The 22,292-nt window shown below is 40.7% G+C and overlaps 1 protein-coding gene across 6 annotated transcripts in view; it reads left to right on the forward strand.

The window, feature by feature from the left end:
- The first annotated feature begins 866 nt into the window (after positions 1-866).
- sema6e (sema domain, transmembrane domain (TM), and cytoplasmic domain, (semaphorin) 6E) overlaps positions 867-22,292 on the forward strand; it is a 115,341-nt gene continuing 93,915 nt past the window's right edge. For 4 of the 6 annotated variants that reach the window (XM_061246706.1, XM_061246740.1, XM_061246749.1 and 1 more), the window contains exons 1-2: positions 867-1,063; positions 20,559-20,668. The gene's annotated coding sequence lies outside the window, so the exon portion shown is untranslated. The other 2 variants (XM_061246715.1, XM_061246724.1) reach the window with 2 other exon arrangements.

A 22,292-nucleotide genomic window follows, 5' to 3' on the forward strand; every position in this document is an offset into this window, starting at 1 on the left:
GGACTTCCTGAGGATGTGGAAAAAATGCTGATATCTTGGTAAATCCCAAACCCGCGACGTGGCAACCTGTTTTCCCAACTTAATTAATGTGGTTGCCATACTAAAAACATTTCAACAGCAACACATTTTGTCCAATCTTCACCAAACTTGGCACATATCTTCTTCAGACAAAACCTCAAAAAACTCATCTGATGCATTTTTTTATTTTCAAAAACATTCATCCATTACAGCCAAATCAAAGGCAAACAACCTAAACAGGATGTGAGCTCATCTCAGTTACGGCCAATATCTGGACAATTGACATAAAACTTGCTATCAGTGCTTACGGCCACATTTTTAACTGTTCTGATCAAGTTGCCATGGTGACCCTGCCCTGCTGGACTGCTTGGCCCCTTTCAACCGTGCTTGCAGGTTTCATTATGTTTAATATAGGTAACATAATTTTCCATTACTCATTTCAATATTAGATTTTTATATACAGTAGCCTACATTTGAAAAATGAAACATTTTAAAACAATTCCAGACCGAAAAACCTTTGAGTGTTGCAAATGGTGTTAAAATATTAAGTGAAACAATTAATAATTTGTCATTTACACATTACGGGAATCACATTAATATGTATTCAATTGAATTTCGGACGTTCAGGGGTAGAGGTTTGGCCAAAGATCTGAAATGCATTTATTACTAAAAGAAGGTGTAATGGACTCGCTTAAATAACACAAATGCTGTCTCAAACAAGGTTGGGCACTGTCTCTTGCTTCCTAATTGGTCAGATTGTTTGCCGATGCAAACGAGGAGGGAGTATCCTAATCGGACTGCTGTTCGCGGTTGAGGTTTGTTTTCGGTGTAGTCTGTTGTTAACTGCAGGCGCGTGAGGATCAGTGTTGTAACAAGGGGCGCCTGCTCGCAGTCTTGTGTTTTTTGAGGATTACAAACCACCGAGGGACAAACCTAGAATCTTCACAAGGCTACACTGTCGCGTTTGTGAGCGTGTTGAATGACGGGATTGTTCTCCAGTAAGAATCACCAGACAACTGCAAACAAGATAAAGCAAAGAGAGAAGGTAATAGCTCACCGTTGCGTGTGGCACAATTGTTGCGAGTCCCTTACGAACGCCTTACGGCTCAAAGCATGATAAAGGGAATCGGGATACTGCTTTTCCTACTGCTAAACCTGCCTATATTCAAAGTTCACACATTTTGTAAAGGCACGCACATTGGATGTGCACCCGGAAAAATGCGTGTTTTAATGCACTTAAAGGTTCTTTGCATTGGAAACAGAAGTGATTTTGAGGTACTGCACTAGAATGGTCATAGCCTAGTTGCCAGTTGTGTAGCAGTTTGCGTTTACTGAGTAGTTCATAAGTTTATATTTCCTTTTTTCTTCCGACAAAACAGTGGCCAGTATGCTGTAAACGCTTTCAAGACAACACAACCCTTTAAACCAATTTCATGCTGTTTCGTGCAGGTCATGATCATCAAAAATCATAAACATTTTCTGTGAAGACGGTACTTATTAGTCTTGTTCAGTGGTGTGCCATTCATAGACTCTCGATGCAGCGGGGGCTAAAATGTAACCTTGGATTTGCTATGTCGTTGTATTTGCAGTTAAAAAGCATAAAATGTGTATACGATTTGAAATAGATAAAAGGTAAATGTATGGAAACATGCATCCTATTTTTTTTTTTTTTTTTTTAGATAGTTCCCTTTGAGGAAAAGTCTCGAGTCCATTTTAAATATCTCGTTGGTTCAGTCTGCCTAATAATAATACTAATACTGCTACTAATAGTAATAGTAATACTACTAATAATAATCCCCATTGTTCTTTAGCTGGAAATAAGACATTCTTACTTTTTATATTGGTTTGTTTGGACGAATTCCCTTATTTTTTGAACCCCGATTTCGTCACTAGTTTTCAATCCAGTATCCACAAAAACAGCATTTCCCTCTAAATACATGCTCTTCTGCACTCGAAGTGATCAGAATGGATCTGGGATGTCTTAAATACATCCGTAAAGATATCTATAATTGCGTGATTGTTATGTTGGGCTGGGGGTCGTATGCTTGTGTGCCTACATCCTGCTCTTGAAGCACTGTCCGAGTTGAAAAACGTTGAAAAAGTCGCAGCAGTTGACACGCAAGTATTCAAAGTGCACAGATTGACAATAAGCTAACTGCTATCGTCTGTTGTAGGCTACTGCAACAGCTCTTTATGTGAGTTTCAAATAAAATTGTAATTCGCTTTGTGAGATCGTAAGTGTAGTCGGGACTTAAGTGAAAATATTTCTCAATGGATCATCGGGGGATGAGTGTTCCAAGCATTCATAAGTACGATTTCAGTGTAATGCTTCTTGGGGACTTCCCATATCATTTGGTCACTGTGACAATCCAGGGCCGCATTATGCACGTATCCCCTCTCGTCTTCAACCACTGTAAATAGATATTGGATGGACGTTTTGCAAGGCAACAAAGATGAATACAAGACTTGCCTAATGATATTATCTGGTCGCCTGCGAATCTATACGACAACCACCGAAAGCCAAGACCACCTGTAACGGAGAATTGTATAGAAAGTTAATGGATTTGAATTAGCAGTGTAAGATTGCAGATAGTCCTCAATACGCAATTTATGTGTAAAATGTCCTAATGCAAATGCAATGGGGTTTGAAGCTCCTGTGTTGATAGGCTACGTGTGCTGAATATCTGCAAGATGAGTAAGGATTTTGTCATTGGATATTTACTAGATTTCCATGCCTATGTCCAGCTGGTTCGTCACGGCTCAATTTCTCCTGAAGTCGACTGTTGCAGAATTCCTTTGTCTTAATCGGCCACCTCCATGCAAGTTCGTAATTAAATGACTGGGTTTATTGTTCAAGACGCTTTGTGTAAGACACATTTCCTGGATGGGCAACGGCTTCAACACATATGATTGGCTTTAGTCTGTTATTTTCATTACCATATAGCCTAGTTTTCATTTTGGCAAATGGACTAAGATGATTCTATACGTCTAACATGATTTTGCATGAATCTCTGCATGTTGTATTTGCAGTCAGTGTAGGCTGCAATTGTCAAAAAGTAGTCATGTGCCGTGATACTTGGTTGCAGAACCGTTGAGCCTATGCATCGGGACTATTTTACTATTTAAATATTTAATCAGTTATATATTCTCTTTATTGTATGGCTGACTGAGCAAGGGTTTTCCAGCATTTAGCTGTACGCTGAGCATCCATTACTGGAATATAGCCGAACGCAGACATCTATTTAGCATGTTTAAGCAACATGCTAGATTGGAATTTGTAACTGTAGCAATAATAAACGAACGTAAAGTTAACCGTCGCAACATGTTTCCGTTGTTCATGTCTTTGTCCACATAAAAGGATAAACTGTCGCTGCGCAAAACAAGTGGGCCTATGCGAATGCTTTTGGGAACAAATTGCGATACAGGTTGTTCATGCTGCATTAAATTATGTAGACTGTAATTGAACTGAACATGGACTTTAATCTACTCCTCACTGAATGCGTTATGTTTGTTTTGAATTCTGAATTGTTTCACAAATATTTTGAATGGACGTAATTTACCCAGGAGACGTCAGATGCCCAGGGCTATTGGACCACAATTATTTGCACTTTACGGTCTATTTAACAATACTGAGCCGCAACAATCGTGTAGGCGATGTCACCAATGACACCGCTGTTCCAAAATAAGTGCTAATAATACTATGTGCACCTTGGTTGTGGGCGAAAAGATTCCACTGGAGGACAGTCTTAAACACGAACGGATAAACGTAAAAGTGTTATACAGGTGACAATTCAGTGATAATACGCCAATTTCGGACTATAGCTGTAGCCTACCCGAGTTATGCAGCGGTCGGCGCCTACTGTTCAAAGATACACATCAACATTTCTCCCTAAATTTCCATTCACAAACAGAATAGCCATAACACTAATTGGAAGTTGTGCATACCGCATGGCCGCTGGCAAGAGGAGAAAGGAACATTAAAATCCCCCAATAGGGCAATGAAACCTGCCCTGCTGCCTCTGCGCGGCGGTAGGTAGTGGTGTCATCTCAAATTAATTAAACACCATGAATTGTTCAATACAAAGGCATGTTGTGCTTAGCCCTATGTCATGGTTATTTTGTGTGGTGCGCTTATGTAGCAAATGTTACACGGGCCGTCTCGTCATACAATACAAAACAAAGGTGATTACAGTTCTAGTAGTTTTGCCATTGTGTATGTGTTTGTGCCCGCGGTTTTAGCATTTGTGTTTTAGCATGGTGTAGTTTTAGTACACCATTCTGTCAATTGTGAAGGTGACATTTCCCCCCCTGTATATTGTAAAATTAAATACAGAGAAGGTATGTTCTCCATCTTTTGAATATTCTCGTAGGGAAGCCATTGTTCTATCCATCGTTTCCGTCTCCTGTTCTAACATTATCATCCCCACTTGTAGGTTGTAGCCTTCCGTCGACTTGCTTATTGAATGGCGTACGATCTGCAAACGTTTATGTCCCGAAACCTCAGTCCTTTGAATTTGAAATTAGGTTAAAGCCCATATTGTCAACATTTTAGTGTAATTACATCCATAGCCATCCATGTAGGAATTACAACTATTTTTCTACATTGTCTCCTATTCTTGGAGGGACAAAGTCAAATTAAAATAAGCACATGAAGTTCTTAATTGCAAATCATTCACATTCAATGACTGCCTGAAGTCTGCGACCCATAGAGATCATCATGATGCTAGGTATCTTCCCTGCACTGTAGAAATAATTCAGTGGCCTTGTTAATGTGGAAATTTAAAAAAAGTTACACTGTCTCAATAAATTACTGAATATCACTGAATTGGTCAATCATCTAACCTACTTCTCTTTGGACCCAGAGGAAACTCACATGGCCACAATGCAATTTCAGAAAAATTATTTGCTCCCATCCTGATTTCCTCTTTCATTGCATTTTTGTTGCACTAAATGGTTTCAGATCTTTAGACAAAATGTAATACTGGACAATGGGAACCTGTGTAAACACAAAACATTTCTATTCAATATTTCTATTATTCAGTTTATTTCATGAAAAAAAAGTTATTGAACACACCCATGTGAAAAAGCACGTTTAGTTCTTCAATCAATAAATTCATTCATTCATTCATTCATTCATTATCAAGCAGGAATACACCCTGGACAGGTCACCAGTCCATCGCAGGGCACACACACTCATACACTCATTCCTACGGGCAATTTAAACTCTACAATCAGCCTAACCTGCATGTCTTTGGACTGTGGGAGGAAACCGGAGTACCCGGAGGAAACACACGCAGACACGGGGAGAACATGCAAACTCCGCACAGAGAGGCTCTGGACGACAGGGATTCGAACCCTTGCTGTGAGGCGGCAGTGCTACCCACTGCACCGTCCGTGCCGCCCTAATAAACAAATTTAATAGATAAATAGATTCCGCTAAGCACAGCTTGGCTTAATTGCCGCCAGCCCTGTTAAATCTAAACTTCACTCATACTGAACCTTACCATCAGAGTGAAGTAGTCACCATAAAGTTTCTATAAGCACCCTATACTGCAATCAAAGGAAATTTGCAAAGAGAAAAAAAGTTGTTGAAATGTATCAAGACATGTCAACCAGCACCTGTGGCAGACATTCATGCCCAGACTATAACACCCCCACCTCCATGTTTCACAGATTTTGGGGTATTGGGCAGTTCATTTTGGCCTCCACACTTTGCTCTTGCCATCACCCTGATACAAGTGAATATTGGTCCCATCTGTCCAGAACTTTTTCCAGAACTCTGCAGGCTCCTTAAGGTACTTCATAGCAAACTGTGGCTGTCTACAGTGTAGCCTCTGTAGTTCTGTTTGTGAAGTCTTCTATGTGCAGTAGTCACTGACATATCCACACCTGTTTGGGGGTTTTTCTTCACTGTGGTGAAAATTGTTCAGTCATTAACTGTAGAGGCCTTTATCTATACCAGCCCCTTTATGATTACTGACCTTGCCAGTGCTCTCTTTCTTCTTAATGATGTCCCCAACAGTTGATTTTGGCAAGTCTAATGTTTAACCTATGTATCTGGACTAAGTTTCTTATTTCTCAGCCTCATAATGGCTTCCTTAACTTTGAATGGCACAATTCTAGTCCTCGTTGACAAACAGCATTAACGGACTCCAAAGGCAATCAAAGCCCTGAATCGAGACTAGATACTGAAAACTCTCTTGCGTGGGTTTGCGTGTTTGTGCGGAAGCAGTCGAATTCACCCCACTGATCAGAAACGCCTGTGCCCATTTGTTCCAAACATTATGGTGCCCGTGCGTGCGTGCGTAATTGTCAAAACTATTAAATGCTATTGTTCAATGACAGACTAAATAGGATGAGATGACGTGCATATGCATCATTGCAAAATGTTTAGCCTTAATGCCTCTGTGTGGGAAGAAGTGTCAGAAGTCAAAAACAAAATTATATGATAATTTAGACTCATATGCAGAGCATAAAGTACTTTTAAATCCGGCAATAGCTGCTCTCAAACTCTGCCAGTTGTAAAATAGTTATTGTTGTTTTGTGCAACAGTATGCACATGGTTTTTAAGGACAGAACAATGCCTAGAGGTAGTAGAGGTTTCCTAGTACTTCATAGGAGCATGGGGTGTGTCAGTGTATCAGCGAGCCATATGCTGATGGTAGGCTATTGACAGGTCCACTATATCTTTGCACAGCCTCAATCATGTTGGTTGTGAAACTGTCCTACCATGCTTTTTGTTGTCATATAAAAAAAAAAGAATCAGGTATACACTTCCAGTGTGGAATTGTATCGCTAGCTAGCTTGCTGATATTAGCTGGTTAGTTTTACTTGCTGTAGTTGCACATGGCACTGTTTCTAATGTTGTTACTTACTGTTTAAGTTCATTAGTGAATTTGTCAGTGAATTTTGTTCTCGTGTTCTATTGCTCCAAGTGTCAATGTGTGTACATTTCCACATCTCCTTTCACTTTAATGTCTTGCAGTTCTTACCTGTTATTGTTATTGATGTTTGCTCTTTTAGAGTTATCTCCCATGACAATTTTGAATGCTCCTGATAAACAAATCCTAAGATGTGGGGTTGGGTTGAATATCCCACATTTTGAAAATCATTTCTGAAGTGGAGATAGTACTATGGAAAGCCTGTGAGATTAAATTGTTAAAGCATGATAGAGTCCAGTTGATAATTGACTCGCATGAAAGAAAAAAACAATCAAATGTAAAATGCAATAATTCTTGGTCACTTTGAATTCTTTCTGTCATAGACTTGCATAAAGCAGAGATATCTGGTCGCTGAACCAGAAACACAGTAACCAGAAGAATGATTGTTATGGTGACAAGAAAGAAAAAAGCAGTAGTGTGCTTGTGTTGCTCAAGGAAATTGTGATTTTATTTGGTGTAATGTATTTTTGAAGGATGATGTGAATCCTTTAACATGGATTTCCAGCCAATGTGGTTAGTTTTGCAGGAGGATTAATAAGATTTAGATGCAGCTGTTAAGTAAAGAAAGCTATCAAGCTCATTCACTTGTAAATTTAATTTTTATGAGCATTGTGATAAAGGAATGAGAATCTTAACCAGAAGTTTTCAGGCTTAAATTCCATGTGTTGTCCTTCTGCATCCTTTAGGAAGTTATTTAGCCAAATACCAGAGTTGCTTATTCACATATTAATAATGCCATATGCCTGCCCTCTGATTGAGCATATGGACTTAAATTGCCAAGAGCAGTTGATCTGCAATATGGTTGGCTTTAGAATGAGTCATCTGTGAATTAGACCTTGTGATTGTATTGTGACTTTGGTGTATTGGCATGCTTAACCACACATGCGTAAAAGTTATTGTCTTTTGGAATGCCTGTGGTCTCTTTCTTTGAGGATTTTTATGATATTCTATTATGTTTTGTAGGAATCGCGGTTTTGTGCTATAGTGGAAGTTTGCATTTGTTGATCTTTGAAAGACTGAGCTTGTTGCACGGATCAAATGCCATTCTTGTGCATACAGTTATAGATCGCCCTCTCTTCCAGGGCATTTGTCTTCCCCTTTATCATGTTGTATCATGTTGACAGAGATCATTGGCATAGGACAGATGGATTTCTTTGTGATAAAATTAGTTTAATTCCAATACCATCATTGTGTGTCCCCAACAGGCAGAGCAAATGCGAAAATTGACACTGGTGCCATTGTAAGGCAAATGTTAAAGATTGCAGGACAAATAGTAGCTATGTCTTCTGTTGGGCATATTGATGTAAATGTTTAATACCCCCAGTACATCGGTGTCATGCTAAGCAAAGATATCTTATCAAATGCAACAAAGAGATATATTGACCGAATTACATGATAAAAGTATTTCCTTGGGGTATAATGATAGATACCAGATTTTGCCTGTACTGGTGTGATACAGAAGAGACTTCTGAGACATATCACCATGGCCTGCTGCATTGCAAGATATCCAATGTCTATTTCATGGAGAGAAAGATAATGACAGACTTTCCTGTTTTCACGTTTGCACTCCTCTTCCCATTACCCACCTCTAAGCATGTCTGGTCTCACTTGCCGGCCCATGATGGCCACAAATTACTTTGGAGCCGAAAGTATCATCGGTACCATTCTCTTGTGTTCCAAAATTGTATATCGGTCCCATCAAGCCTGAGAGACCCACTGCTCTGTTAGCATGGGTAATGGTGCATTTAGCCAATGGTGTAATTTTATTTCCAATTTTCAACGCAGTAGTTTTGTCTTAAATTATGTGACGGCGGCGGTGTGCCTCGGATGACTGTGTCTTCCTAATGGTTCTGGGGGTAATGAGCACTGAAATAGCCTTGACGCCAGCAGTGGAGGACCATGCCCCAGTGGAATAGGTTGCCTTTTTCCTACCGCTCAGCCACCACAAGGTTTAACCTCTGCTGGTCTGGGAACAAGACCGGTCGATCAGGGGTTGGTTTATTTATTGATTGATTGATTTAATTATTGAACTACTGTCCTGTTATCACGTAAACCTCTCAGGTAGTGTTATTTTTATTGAGTGGGCATCATTCTTTTGTTTATGTACTTTAGTGTATGGTTTTTGAAGTGTTTTTTTTTTTTATCAGAAAATGCTCTTCGCTTTATTCATAGATGACAGCTGTCTGAGGCTCCGGCTACATTTGAGAAATATGTGACAGGGAGGATAGCAGGCTATGAAATGGTAAATGAGCAGTTCTTTACCTGTTTGAGAGGGAAGCTGCTAAATGCACACTGTCAGATATAGCGATTGGACTGAGCATTTCGTCTTTGAAGGTTGTTGATTTCCAGCGTATTATAGGTGGTAAACATGCGCTTTGGGCAAAGGGTAGAACAGACCTACTTGCAGTGCTCGTGTGTCTGTCTGTCCCGGCCCACTGAAGGGTCCCATATTCTAAGGGACTGAGTGATTGCCTGTCAGCTGTAGTGCCTCCCTCTCACCAATAACTCCCAGCAGACAGTGGGCCAGTAATGACCAACAGGCCTTGGCCGTCAGATCTGCCCCGAGTGTGTGAATAAAACATGCTGTGTATTAGTAATAGGTTTGAGGAGGCTAGGCCCCTTCGTGCTTTAAAGGGACTTTGTCACTGTCCTAGTTCCATAGTCATACACTCTGAAAGCAAATTAAACCTTTATATTTTCTAGCACACATCAACATACAGGCCATTTGTATGTATTTTAGCTGCTACTGTTTCCTACTAACTGTAGACAAGTCTGTGATTGAGGGGAAAAAGAAAAAGGAAAAATATAATTTTGAGTGGGGAAAAAATGGAATGTGTCCAAGCAAGTTATGATTAGACGGCCTAACCACCCCACCTTTTTGACTTGTGGTATGGATCAAGTCCTTAAATCAGTACCTAGAAGCACTGTGGTTTGTATTGATCTACAAAACAATCATGCAGAATACTCCCTACCCCAGAGATATTTTCTCTGGAATCAGACTGTAAATCATTGCACACTGTAAATGCAAATTTGACACTCTGAACCTCGATCCAACCACAAACCAGATATCCGGTCTCTGGCTCTAATTACTTGTGTGCAAAGTTGAAAATGGGGGTTTGGAGGGAGGGATCTCAGAAACCCTCGGATCACACTGTAAGAGAGTGACGGGACATTCAGACCTTCTTTCAACATGGCCTTTTGCCAGACCAGCCATCTTCCAGTGGGAATTTGTGCCATTTTTCAGAAACCATTTCCCTTGCAATCTGTGGTGAATCAGTTGGCCTGCTCCAGCCCCAGTGGATGGAAAGAAGCAGAAGTGGGACTTTTCCTGGAATTGAATAAAGTTTGTTATGGAAAAGAAATGGGATGAACTAGATTAATGTTACTAGAAAAAAAGAAATCTTCAGTATCACATCTCCCATGTTATATTGGATTCTGTTTGTGACGCTGTTGTTTATTTGGCAATTTGACATGCATTAATGCACTTGGACTAATTCAGTAGCTATGGTATTGATGTCAGGGTTGTCTGGAAGCAGTCTCTTCAGTCAGACAGCGTGATGCAATCTATGTTTGAGCAAAAGTTGGTTCTGCAACCTCTGTAGTCATCTTGCTAGTTTTCCCATGGGTGAATTCCAAGGCTACTGTCAGTAACCTCCATCTCTGATAAATCATTTAATGTATAATGTTTTTCAGTGAGAATAATTAATTGCATATGAAAATACTATATAATCAACCAAAATTGGATGTACACCAATAGTCAACATTCCCCCATTTGCTTGTCCAGAAGCATAGATTTCTCTGATGCATTCATTTTTGCAGAACAAGTCAGCCTAAGCACAAACAAGGATATGTATCTACTTGGGGCGCTAAATTATTTTTTAAGCATAATACTCTTAAGAAACAAGAAAACGAAACAACATTTTGAGCCAGGCAGGATCTAAACTGTTCTAGTCCCTTGGCAAGATTTTCTTTGGATGCCTCCTTTTCAGTCCTACACAAGCGGGGGGGGGGGGGGGGGGGGTTGTGATTGTGGAATTGGGGGCCCCTCCAGGCTTCGATTGGAAGTTATTGTTTGTGAAATGACTATTTTATTGCGCTGTCAGAACCTGTGATATCTTGTCCAGATTAGACATTTTGGTGGGGCACATAGGCCCTAATTATTGAATTCGATGTAGGATTCTGCCACGGGACATCATTTTGAATCTGTATGCTGTGTATGTCTTAAGCATACAGTTTGCTCTGGCTCTACTGTTGTGGTTCATCAACTTGAATATGCACCTTGGGGAAACTGCAGTCAGTCAGCTGTGTCATTACGTGAATAATGTGCTGCTTTTGTACCATACACAAAGTAAGAGCTTTGAATAAATACTTACTGGAAACTTGGTAACACATGCATATTATTGATCTTTTCAGTCTTTTGAGTTTGTGTTCTGAAAATGATCTCTTAATCACTTACTAATGGGAAACTTTTCCCACTTCATTGATTAGCTGCTAGCAATGAGATGGGTCCAAGGCCTCAGCTTTCCAATTTTACTGGCTTCTGGCTTTGTCCACAATGTTTACATTAGCATGTCCCTGGAAATATACTATCTCTATCTAATGCCCATTTTGTTATTTGAGATTCATGTGTACCAAATGTGGAATACATAAATGTATTTTGTGGTTGAGACAGTGCCTGTCACTTGGACTGTTTACCGTAGTCACTGTTCTTGCTCATCCCAAGTATGTCTGGATGTTGCAGATTTGACTTTGCCTGTCTTTTTGTTGCTGGGGCTGAAATTGAAGTGCTGTTATTGGCAAACACAAACAGCCTGTGTTAAAAGCTATCCACCAGGCGTTCCAAGAATTTAAGTGTGAGAGTATGGGGGCTATTGTTCTTGGAAGAAGACACACACACAGAATTCCTGAGCGAGCAGAACGAGTCTGCTCAGCACACACAAAGTGGAAGAGAGTGCCTGATGGAGGGACAGGGAGCGAGAGCAAGAGAGAGCAAGAAAGTGAGAGGGAGAAAGTGAGGGGGAAAAGGGTAGAGTTCAGAGAGGTTAAATTTCAGTAAGCCAGTTCCAGGGTTGAGAGAATTCTCTTTCAACAGAAAATAAATAAATAAAAAATATTCTGAGGAAAGAGGTCACTTTCAAAATCTTCAAACTAAGCCCTGCAAAAACGACCTTTTTCAACTCTGTGCAGAAAAGTGTCTTTCTAGATGTAGTAAGTGTTTTCTTTTTTTGGAAGGGGAGTGCATTTTTTTGTCAAAAGTTAATGCATGAAAGAAGCAAACTGCATCGGAATATATTCAAAATTATTGAATCTCAAATGGATTGGTACGTATGCTATACTAAAGCTGTTTTGAGGAATGTCACTTTCTGGGGTTTGGTTATCAGTTTTGAGTAATAATGATAATGACCTTGGTTATTGCTTTTTCTGACAGTTCCTTGTACTGAAATATGAAATGAAGCAGGAAATGAAAGAACCGGAGATTTTTTTTAAATGACTGCATTGTGTGTTCATGCTTCATTATTTCTCATTCAAATGCTGCAAGTGCTTAAGATAGGAAGCACCCATTAAACAAAGAGTTTGGTATTATTTCCAGCAGAATGATCCTGCATAACCATTGATAAAGAAATGGAACCATATAGTTCCTACAAAAAAAACTATGAGTCTGTTTTTATTGACATGCAAATGCAATGTCTATAACCCTGCATTCAATTTTCCTACTTTCCACTCATTTTTAAACGTGTTATTAGGGAAAACTTGGCTGGAGTTTGTGTATAGTAAGGCAGCCCATATATTCCACATGTGATCCAAGAAAGAACAGGCTATGGATGATAGAAACTTCTGCAAGTCACAACTATTGCATCAGTCATAAGGTGGAACATCTGGTTCCTGGACTGTGTGCATGTACGTGGGGGTGGGGAATGGTAGAGGGGTAGGTGGGGAGGGGTAAATGTAGTTTAGTTTTCTGGCCTGGGTGCTGCCCTCTTCCTGAATTTCTGAGAACTCCAAAACTCTCTTGCCAGGACAAGGGGTATTTTTAAAACTGTCAGTGATGGATAGGGGCAGGACAGGGGCGGGTGGAAGGGGGTGGTCTGAGTTTAATGTCATTTAAGATTCGCCCTTGGCATTCAGCCAGAGAATATTAAGCAGCACCCTTTCCCACTCTCCCTGCTCAGATTACATTTCAGCTTTAACCGTTTGCTGGCTCCTCTGCGCAGCTGTGCAGCTGTGTAGCTGTGTGCTTCCATGTCTCCGGATTAACCATGTAATGACTCATCTGCTCAGCTATTCAACTGTATCCATGTAAGTTTCAACCACTTGTTGACGGCACTGTGCAGCTATGCTGCTACTTTTGGGCGTGTCAGTTTTAATCATGCGATGACTACTGGGTCAGCTATGGCACTATGTCTGGCTGTGTGCATGTCAGTTTTAAAACCCCTTGTTGAACGGCCAGTGCAGTTTAGCCAACGCCTGTCATTATCTGTCAATTTTAACCATGGGGTTTCTCATCTGCAAAGCGACAGCCAACAATTCCATATGTCAGTGCACCCCATCCCCTCTGCTCTAGTGCTTCCAGGTAGTTCCATATGAGCCTCTTTTATTGCTTTCCTACAATATCTCTATGGCTCATGGACTTCTCTTAGGGGCTAGTACTGATGACTGGCAGCATGGGAAAACAACTCACAGTAAACAAGTCTCAGACCACAGGAGAAAGATATTACTTTTAATGCTTCATCTCACCCGGAAGGAGGAAGGATGCCAGTCTGACACCCAAATATTTCCCAATGCCCCAACTCATACAGACTTAAATAACCATCACAGAGGAAACTGGCGGTAGCTCTGCTCAGCCAAGTCGTTTTCACCTCTGTGCATCACTTTTAAGTCTCGGCCTCTATTATTTTTTCTATCTGGCTTTAAAAGTTTTTTAATGCATGGATGTGCTGCTGCAGACCTGGCACCTAGTACATTTAGGCTCATTCATTATGAATACTGTACAAGCACGTGGGTAATAAAAAAGCGATAAAATAAATTGCTAGGCAATTGAGATGTAAACTAGGGCATTAAAATGGGGGGGGGGAAAGATGATTGACTGACTAACCGAATGCACTTTGAGAGGGTTAGGAAGGCTAAGAACGCTATTAATGTGCTTTGCTTATCTCCTAGTTACTGTTGCATTTTGTTTGATTAATCATTACTCAGAACTGGCTGTTTTATTGTGAACGTTTGAAAAGCCATAAGGAAGACAGCGGTTCGTATTAACTTGTACTTGCCATTTAAATCAACGGGCACATTCCAAGTCAAGGCTTAAAACGGCTATCAATAAAGAAAGCTTTTTAATTACATTCTCTTTAATTAAGTATTGGCAGTAATGTCTTTTTCTGTCTCCCTACCACTTCACAAAGCCAACAGAATACTGGGCTATATTCTGTTAACTGGGCTTTTGAATTGCTTCCTTCTTATAATAGTCTGTATTCAGATGCTTTTTTTGACCCAGATTAGCATGATAATACCCCTTCTGGGGATTGCTAATCAGATTCTCCTCATGTTCAGGGTAGTTATTATCATATACAATACACTATCAGTACAGCTAACCGACAAAATTCTTCCATAAATGTGTAATGTCACAGACTGAATCCGCACAAAATCAGTAATTGCTGTGAATGCATTGGCAGACATGCTCCCCTTTCCTTGTTTTTTTTTTTTTTAGTATTATATTGTGCTCTCTAGAATAATTCCGTGGTTTCCTGGGATGCTGTATCTAAGAGCGTTCAACTCCTACAATCCATCCTACTATTCAGGTTTCCACAATCCTTCACTCAGAACAATGGTGGTGTTCCTACAGCTGAACGTTCCGCATCTCATAACTCATAACCAGAATGATGTTGTAACCTGGCATGTTCTGGAGTAGAGGGAATAGCCTCTCCGAGTCACTCTTCCAGCTTTCCTTGAATGGACAGCCCCCTAAATTGCTGATGAACCTTCCTTTGTGACCTCTCTCAATGGACCCGATGAAGGGAGGTGTTGATGGCTGGTTTGTATGACAGATTTTTGTTTGAGCCCTTTAGCCTTACCTGTATTAACACAGACATATATATTGCCGCTCTACCTCTTGACACTGCAAGGCTCAACACACAGCAAACAAACCGAGACAAAATCCCATCCCTCTGCTCCCGTCAGAGAATAACTCAACCAGGTTATCCTGTCAGGAGCTATGGAGGAATGGTGGCTTGGCGTGAATGGAATTTGGGGGATTCGACCCCTGGAGAAACAGGGGGACGGCAGGGGAGAGGAAGAGGACGTGCTAGAGGAGCGCCGTCTCTACCCGCTGTCTACCTTGCCCTCTGCCGGCCCGCCTCTCCCCCATGTGTTTCTGCTCTGTCTGAGAGACTACTCTGACCCACATGTCTGCTTTTAATAGACAGGAGCGGAAGGGAGGTCAGACATCTGTGTCAAGTTTGGCAGAGAAAAGTATGTTCCTATTAGATGCAAGCATGATGGAGGACTCCTAGTTATCTAATGACTATTAAGGTCCTCTTCATTCTGGCCAGGGACAGGGCCCACATGCCATAGGCACTCAGGTAAAGGTTCACCCCGTGTTGTGATAGCTTATTTGGCCTGTAATATGAAAGACTAATCTCTTTTGACTAAACTTTGGGCTTGGCACTTCCACAGAGACATTGTGTGTTTCAGGACATCTCTATTCTCTGTTCTGTAATACGCAAGCTTGTCATATCACTACATGTTAAAGTTGGTTAAGAAATCATATTTGTGTGCTGCTCAATATTGTTTCAACTTTTAGGCAATGTTAATATCACAGTCAGTTTCTCCGACACCGATCAATTTTGAATGGAGTTTCTCCATATAAAACTCAGTTTGGTCCAGGAGTCCAGGAGCTTAATCTGTGTCTGTGAAAATGGCCCTACATTGTATATACTCTCGGTTATCCACAAAATGAACCTCTTTTTTCTCATTCTCTGCTTTCTAAAAAGGAGTTGGTGAACATCCACATTACACTGTGCTTTATTAGAAGAAAATGAAAACTCTGCTTTTCATTTTAAAATAAAACTCAACACTGAATCTGAGGGCTTCGATATTGCATAGCAAAGTCAGTCTCTGATCAGAATATCTCATTGAGGGTTGTATCTTGCTTTAACTCAACAGCGCTCTAAACTGGAAGGATGATAAACAAAATAATATGCATTCAGAATTGAAATTCCTGGATCAGAAGGAGGCAGCTCAAGTCCTGCAGTGCAGCAATTAAGATTAGTCTTTTTAATGTTTTTGAAGCTTTTCTCAGTATTTTAACCCCTCGTCTTGATAATTGACAATAATCTTAGAATTGCTGCATAGAGTATCAGAGTTCTATTTTATTTATGTTATTTATTTGTTAATTTGCAATCCTTTAAATGTAAAAGTAAAAACCACTATTTGCCAAGTAGGGTACTTGTATAGATTGGGATTGTATAGTGGGCAGTCTACCTCTAAAATATTGCATGCCTTTAAGATATGTGCAATGTGCAATCGCTGACCATCTGAAATGTGTGAGTTTCATTCTTCATTAAAATTATTCTTATTTATTGATTTCAGCACAAGTGTAGATGTATTCTGCCCTGGATTCCAGAACTTCAGGACTGCTGGCCATGTGGAGGGAGCAGAGAGAAGAGGTGTATAGGCAAAATTCCATGTAGATTCTGGGATAAATTCTGGGATTCTGGGAATTATCTCTGGTCATTCAGTGTGGATTGTCAGGGGCTAAATGTCCAGTTTAAGACTGTAAGTACATATAATATTAACTGTATTGATTTCTGACTAGACGGCACGGATGGTGCAGTGGGTAGCACTGCCGCCTCACAGCAAAGAGGTCCTGGGTTCGAATCCCCGTCGGCCGGGGCCTCTCTGTGCGGAGTTTGCATGTTCTCCCCGTGTCTGCGTGGGTTTCCTCCGGGTACTCCGGTTTCCTCCCACAGTCCAAAGACATGCACGTTAGGCTGATTGGAGAGTCTAAATTGCCCGTAGGTATGAGTGTATGAGTGTGTGAGTGAATGGCGTGTGTGCCCTGAGATAGACTGGCGACCTGTCCAGGGTGTATTCCTGCCTTTCGCCCAATGTATGCTGGGATAGGCTCCAGCCCCCCTGCGACCCTGATCAGGATAAGCGGGTTCAGATAATGGATGGATGGATGGATGATTTCTGACTCTGTGTCTAGGTTCTTGGTCCAGGACGGTGAGAAAGATTGGTGCTTTCTGTTTGGGGGGGGGTCTGTGGTCAACAAAAGTGCCACTTGTCTCATACCAGACAAGTCTGGGTCTTCTATCACCACTTCTCTGCTAATTATTATTATTATTATTATTATTATTATTATCATTATTATTATCATTATTATTATCATCATCGACAGCACCTGCACATGTATCTTTACTTTTGAAAAAGCAAAAACTCAGCATGCCACCATGGCACCAGCTAAGCAAAGGAGAAGACATCCAAAGTGAACAGTGTCTGTAATGCTCTCCTGTACATTCTGTTTGATCTTTTGAGCTTATAAGGCTTAATGTCATGGTGTGAAAAATTCTGATCCTGAGCCATGTATAGCAGATACTTGTTTGTAAATGTAGTCGATAAACAGTTTTCCCGCTTTAATCTCCATGTGGGTGAAATCTCACTGTTCTGCTTGCTGCTTTGCCTAATCAGATCAGATTAGGTTTGTGCTGTTCTCTCCATTATGGGCTGTTTCCTTGTGGATATTTTTGGAGTGGTTGTCTTTGAGTGTATTGCAAGGTTAGAAAATACCGTTTGTTATGTTTTTAAAAAGCTTTGAAATAATTAATAATGCAGTGATTCAAAGGATTGCCAAAATTGACAGATACTCCTTATTTATTTGTCCAGAGAGTTTTTCCCTCTGCACCAATCAAGCTCTCATATGGTTGGTTTATTAATCTAGGGTCCTGGTAACACTTGCTGGCACTTGAATCATTTGATAAAGTGTCTGAAGTTTTGGCAGCAGTAAAGACACTCATTTCAGTCGATCTTTGCCTGTGCTTTGAACAGACAAGTAATCCTTTCAAAGATTCAAGGAGGAAAAAAAAGACATCATTGAGCAAAATAGTTACTGACGAAAAGGAAGCAAAAGGTGTGATGCCCCTCGCAAACCTCAAAAAGCACTCTGTCAGCCCAGTGTCAATATAATATGCAATATTTTATTTATTTATGCCGTTGCTATTTTGCAGTTGTGTGCTGTCAATTGACAAAGGAAAGAAAGGTCTCAAACAAATAGTGCTGTAATTGATTTTTTGTCAGAAGTACTGGGAACCTCCTGGCTGGGGGAACTGAGCTAATGCAGCATCTGACCTGCAAGTTCCTGGATGTGCCTTCAATGCCAGCTGCTGGGTCAAGCGGCCCGCTCCATCACTGTGTAATCCTGGTCACAAGGCTGTGTTTTTCTGCATATTTTGGCAAGCTAAGTCCGTTCACAGAAGAGTGTTTGGCATTCGACAGGGCACAGTGTGAATGGCGGTTTAGATACGGATCGAAAGCAACGCCCTTGACCCCCTGACCCATTTGGCTGACCATATTTGGACTGCATACAAAACCACTGCTCTAGGGATGGGTGGAATTAACATTGTTGGACTTCTGCTGAATGGGCTTTCAATTGGCACTCCTGAACAAGGCCTAGATGAAATGAACTCACATTTGTGACTACATGGCTAATTACAATCGACAAATCCATTGTAGAGAACAAGGGTCTTTTGGTATAGAATGCCATCCTGACTGACAAGTCAAAAAGACTGTAAAAAGACTGCGGGTCATTTTTGTGTTCTTATTAGTTCAGGCAAACCCAGGAACATTATATTTGATAGCAGTTATTGTCTCTGCACTAGGGGTTAATTCATTTAATTCTGTGTTGTACAAGGGGGAACAATGGACTTGTAGGGTGGCTTTGTATTTCTCACAGTGCATTTCACCTTTCAGAATGCTATAACTTTGATTCTGAGAAAGAAATAGTGTTAAATGATGTGCATTGAAAAGGCAGTGCATCACAAAACTCCCTAGAGAGCATAATGGAAGGTGAAGTGCACAGCTTCATATTTTGAAGTGTGTTTGATATGCTTTCCCTCGACTCCCCATAAGCCGTTTTGCAAAGTTTTCTGTGTCACTTTTTGAAAAGTTAGCAATTTCAGATAAAGAAATGGTTATAGGTGTTTGTGTGTTGTATGAGAGTAATTTCATAGCCAGTCAGTGTGCAAATTTCAGTGCCAGTTGCTATGCCATTGTTGATTTCATAGAGATATGGAAATGATCCTGCACACAAATTGTGTACCAGAGTGAGTTCAAATGCCTTTTGGATATGCATTAGCTATGTTATTCCATTTATATGTGAAATGCTCCAATATTCAAGTGTGGGGCACTGCCACACCTGAAGTTTCAGACTAAGGGAAATGTGTCTGCAGTGTGTCATTGCCCTTCACAGTTTCTCAGATTAATTTGTTTTATGCATATGTATTAAACTTGGTCTGTCTCCAACTTAAGTGAAGCAGATTGAAAGAGCAGTTTTGCTAACAGTGATATTTTTACCGCACCATCTGCAAATGTTTTGTTCCAACATTGCCATCATGAATTCAAAGTCAACAAGTTCCAACTTTTAAAGGCAGCTAGCTCCATTGTTGTCTGCCGGCAAAGATATCAGAATCAGATTCTCTCCTGCATTGATGACGTGGATCGCTGTGTGTTATGGAAAGAAAATGCCCTATGATTCTATTAGCTGTGCTTCATTACTAGTTGCATTGATTTGAGGCAGAACACTGTACAAGTTGTGCTTCCGTTCTTGTTCTGAAGTCTGACCCAGTGTCCACAGTAGCTGTAGTGAGAACAAACCTCATCATCCTGAACTCCTTTGGGTAGTGTTATTGGCAGTGGCTGTGAAAACATCAGTGCACCTTTCTAGTAACCACTAACAGGCTGCTAATTCACAGCAGATGGAAATTAAGTGCATATTAATTTCATGTATACTATTTGAGTTTAAGTATGCCTCTGACATTAAATAGGTGTGAAAATATGGAAAACAATATTCATCGCATAGCTATAGCTGCAGTAACTAATTCAATTCAATTTGTCACAGTGATTCGACAGGACATGTTTTCTGTAGCACATTAATCCTGCAATATTTCAAAGATTTCAAAACTATACTTAGTTGGTAATGATTTATTTTTTTTAATATAATAAATCCTAAAGCTTAGTTTGATTAGTAATTTGGGAGAAGCTTTGCTGAATTGTATTGTCTTGCCTTTGAACCCCTTCTGACACAGGGTTATGGCAACATGGGTTTATTTTTCAAAAGTGTATCATTGATCCTACAATTGACAGACATTTAAAGCACAAAACTGATGTGTTTAATGGAGAAACTCCTTGTTAGCTGAAAAAGTCTGAGGCACAGGAGGATGGCTGACAAGAAATGTCGGGCCTGTAATCTTTTTTTGATACTAAAAGCCAGAACTCAAAAAACCTTTGCTCCAGGTTTTCTTCTTGCAGTTTCTGCTTCAAATAAAATGTTGAATCATATACCATATACTGGTGCTATAATTCTTCCTCTCTTCTCTTTCCTTCCCTCAGATTGGTTCTAGGATTAGAATTCTCTGACTGGGGATCCAGTTCATCCATTGAACTTCTCTCGCCTGCATCAGCTGACTGGAACCCTGTATTTGGATTGGTCAGAAGCCCAGGTAAGTTTGAAGACTAACCATTTGTATAAAACCATCTCTCTCAACATTCTGTATGCCAGTACTTTTTTATAACATGATATATTTAATTGCTGCTTCTGGATGAATGAATTTAAGGGAATCCCTTCTATTTTGTGCTCAGGGCATCTAGACTCATCTTTGCAGGTTTCATAATTTCATTATTTATTCTGTTCCTCGATGAGTAGAGAGCAGGTAAAAAGTGTAAATAAACGGGTTGAAGTCTTGTCAGAAATGGTTTTGAGATAACAGTGTGCCTCAGTGCAGGTAGAATCCCAGGGTCTGCTGTCTAGATGAAGAGTGTCAGCAATACCTTTGCCTGGTCCCAGTTATGTTTGCTAAGAGCCACTGTTTTTCAAGCCCTGTTCTTTGTGATGGTCCCTGGTGACTTTAGCAGAGGGACTCCTAGACAGTAAAGGGGAAGGCCAAGGTGCAATTCTGACAGTGTCGGGAGGGGGGAGGAGGAGGACAGATGGTTGCCCAGATGCAGGTTGCCAGTGAACTTGAAATACAGGGACTTGGACTTTGAAAGTCAAGGATTTGGATTGGGTACTGCTAATGGCCCTCATACTGTAGTTCTTCAGAAAGTACACGACTTCTGCTCAGTTTAATAAGTCTTCTTGTAAACAAGAGCTCAGATTGGCATGTACATGTTGCATCACTTTGTCCTTTGTCCTTGTATTTTGAAATGGATGTTTGATGTGTGGACTTGGATGTTAATAAATATCTGAAGTAAATATGTGGATGTGAAGCCTAATAAATGCCTAAAAAGTGCTAACTGAGAGTGCATCTGAGTGTTGTGACGATACTCCAATTGTAAATACCAGCTGAATGAATGTACTGTAGCTGGAGCTGGAATCAAAAGGGATTGTCTTCATCGTATTGGCTTTGCCTTGTTCCCTCTACTCCTGCTGTGTCATTTGCACAAGCCTGGAGGGTGAGTGAGTGGAGCCAGCTCTCCCATCAGTCCAGTGTTCAGACTGTGTCATCCTAGGAGTCCAGGGATGGAAAAAGAGAGGGAGGAAGAGCATGAGGGGGGGAAGTGGACACAGCAAGAGGAAAGAGTGCAAGGGAGAGAGGGGATGAGCAAGAGCGAGCAATGAGAGGAGCGGAGAATGTGAGATGGGGAGATGTCAGGCACATAATTGGGGTGAGGCGATCCCCGGGGTAGATGCAGGGGAGATTTATCAAGGCTGCTTAGCTTTGGTGCGCTGGGTCGCCACAGTTCAGTGTGCTCACACTAATCTTCAGTTTCCACATCTGACGGCAGAAATAGACAGAGGGAAGGAAACAATTAAAAAAACACCTGCTTAACAAGAGTGCAGAGACAACAGCCTGAGTGTCAGGATCTGCTTTAAAAAAGTGAAAGACAAGAATGTTCTGTGGATCTTCTTCCGCTTTTGTCTAAATTCTTACTAATTTTCCCTTATGTGTTAGCAGTATGATGTGGTTCCGTCAAAAGGGTAAATTACTTGTTTGAATTAGGTGACTAATTCTGCTTGTTTTGCTATTTGCTTCCCATTTTGGAATGTCCAGTTGTGTTTGTGCTGAAACCTCCTCCTTTAAATCTGCTTCACAGTGCATTCTCGAGACTGAAGGTAGCCAGAAT

Source organism: Conger conger, chromosome 1 (genome assembly GCF_963514075.1).
Source record: "Conger conger chromosome 1, fConCon1.1, whole genome shotgun sequence".
NCBI classification, from domain to species: domain Eukaryota; kingdom Metazoa; phylum Chordata; class Actinopteri; order Anguilliformes; family Congridae; genus Conger; species Conger conger.